The 2,500-nt window shown below is 37.1% G+C and overlaps 1 protein-coding gene across 1 annotated transcript in view; it reads left to right on the forward strand.

Annotated features, from left to right (window-relative positions):
- The window catches only part of LOC125040492 (protein phosphatase 1 regulatory subunit 16A-like), a 22,728-nt gene that overhangs the window by 6,928 nt on the left and 13,300 nt on the right, over positions 1-2,500 (forward strand). The gene's annotated exons all lie outside the window — the stretch shown is intronic.

The raw sequence follows: 2,500 nt of genomic DNA on the forward strand, positions 1-2,500 counted from the left end.
AAGCAAAGCTTGAACTGACAAAAGCAAAATAGGACACAGGTGAATATAATGCATAGGACATCTTACTAAGACCATGAACAACAAAGTAATTCCCCAGCTACATGTCACCTCTACAGAATACCCTCATGTCACTGGTGGTTCTCATAGCTCCCTTGTGGAATGCTTAGGCAATGTTGCACTTTTTTTTTCATTTCCTTCTTCCTTGGATCCTACAAGGTGGATCAGTGATGAGTTTTAGGACGTCCTTATACTTACATGGGTGTATTTTCTCTGTTGCCATTAGGTCAATCTTTAACACTTGGTGTGAGAAGGGATCTCATAGGAAAGGGTACAAGTCAAGAGGTCAATTGCTTATTGTCAGTTATACAGGGTTTAGTTGCCTGATTTAATTGGAAAATAAAAATCTATTTCATCTCTCCAGAGACCCACCTGTATAAGTGTTTCCTAACCCAGTCCTCTCTTGTTGTTCATTTGGCAGCTATTATTAACCATGCTGAAGTAATATCAGTAGACTTATTATGGTGGCTTCATCATTCATCATTGCCCTCCAAAGATAGCATGTCTCTGACTTGGTCATTAGCCAGAATTTTTGACTTGTATGCATTTTTATGCTATAGGGAAAATCCTTCTTCAATGCCTGTCCTTTATGGGAATATTTTTTGGAATTCTTTGTGGCTGGGCTTTTTTATACCAAGTTATCTTGCACTCCATCCCATTTGTTGTTAGATATTGATATTCAGGACATATGTTGGAGCCGAAAGTTGTGGTTGGATCTTGCTTCTGATGTGATATCAATAACTGGTCTGTTGATGTAGCCAGACTACTTGTGGTAGTGTTCCTCTTCTCAAATCACCATGTAATATACTTCAATTACTCATTAGGTGTAGGTTTATAGTTTGACTCCCCTAGTACTCTGATCTGTTGATCTCAGGCCAGTGGACCCCATGCAGTTTGTTCATGGGCCATTCTTATATTAGAGACTTCAAAACATAGAGACTTTGCTTTCAGCTTCTGCATTAATGTGATTAGGAGCCTGTTGTTAGCATTAGGTACCTATACAACCACAGTTAAGATTCCCCTTGTTTTTACATGCTGCACCTTTGCATTTTCTGTCAATTAGACTCTGTTTGGGGGTTAGGACTAATATTCTCTGTGGTAGTGTTCAATACTAGGTGCTTCTTGAATGGGAGATGCCTTAATCATAAGACCCCCTGTGTACCCAGTGTGAACTTAAAAAGGGAAGGCTTGTGTATATGTCTTTCCTAAATATTTTTTCCTGTGGGATAATACTGAAACTTGTATGCCATCTCCCAAGGATAAGTTGGGTCAGTAGGTTTGTATAGCTTATCCTATGGCTTTACAGTTGTTGTCTTTTCTTTGTTTCATTGGTTTTCCTTTGATTGGGTCAAATCATTTCTTGCCACTATGAGATGGCCCTCTGCATTCTTCCCATTGAGATAATGATAACTTGGTGTTGGCAATCACACAGAGTGCTCCCCAGCCCCTAGAATTGAGACTTCCCCTCAGCGTATATATGGTCCCTTGGTATTCCTTCATACAATTTCCTTCTTTTACATTTATTAAAGCTGGCATTTGTGTCCGATCATGACAGGAAATGATGAGGAACTTAATGGATGGAATACAGTGTTCTGTGTCTAGAGGTCTGATGCAGCTGTCTCCTTCCCTTCATTTAAGACTGTCACTCTGTCATAGGATCAAACCAGTTGGCTAGGGATAGTGGTGGTGAGGAAGAGAAGAGACTGATAAGAACTAGGGATATTAGCATATTTATTTTTTGTTTTCCACTGTCTTGGTGAAATGTGCAGCTTCCCCTACATGAGCATAGTGAATTTTGATCTGTTCAAGCCTGTTGCTGTGATTTACCAGACTTTTACAACATACTTTTACAGATAGTTACTAGTTGTCATAGTATTACATTAAAATTGTTGTATTTTATCTGTTTCTTTAGTGTGGGTCAGAAACTTTATCAAATTGTTAAAGTTACTTTTTCTAGAATATCAGGCAAGCAGATATCCCAGTAAATTATTCTTTCATAGACTTTTCTCTTAAAGGTGAATAGTCTTTATCAATAAATTCTAAACTGAATATGTCCTGCAGTGTATAATTTAATAGTACAGTATTAAAGAATTCTTGCATGTCCTTTGATGTATTTCTTGCTTATTCTACATTGATTCTCATGACTTGTTTACCACACTGTTTCTGTGAAGTGTCCAAACTTTGTATAGAAAACTTTTCCTTCAGAAAAGTTGCCAGTTCTTGAAATGTTTTAGTATTGTTCCTTTTGCTGGTGTGCTGTTGATAAACTGGTGTTTGGCAAACTTATCAGAATTTGTTTTAGATTTTATTTTTCTTCATTAAAAAAATATCAGTTGCATACCCATTAATCTGTCTGAGAGATGGGATAATATAACATGAAAGTCTGGAACACTTGTAATGATAATAAGAATGATTAGAAAAGAGTTAGAAAATAGGTTTTACT

The sequence above is a fragment of the Penaeus chinensis genome, chromosome 29, assembly GCF_019202785.1.
Source record: "Penaeus chinensis breed Huanghai No. 1 chromosome 29, ASM1920278v2, whole genome shotgun sequence".
NCBI classification, from domain to species: Eukaryota; Metazoa; Arthropoda; class Malacostraca; order Decapoda; family Penaeidae; genus Penaeus; species Penaeus chinensis.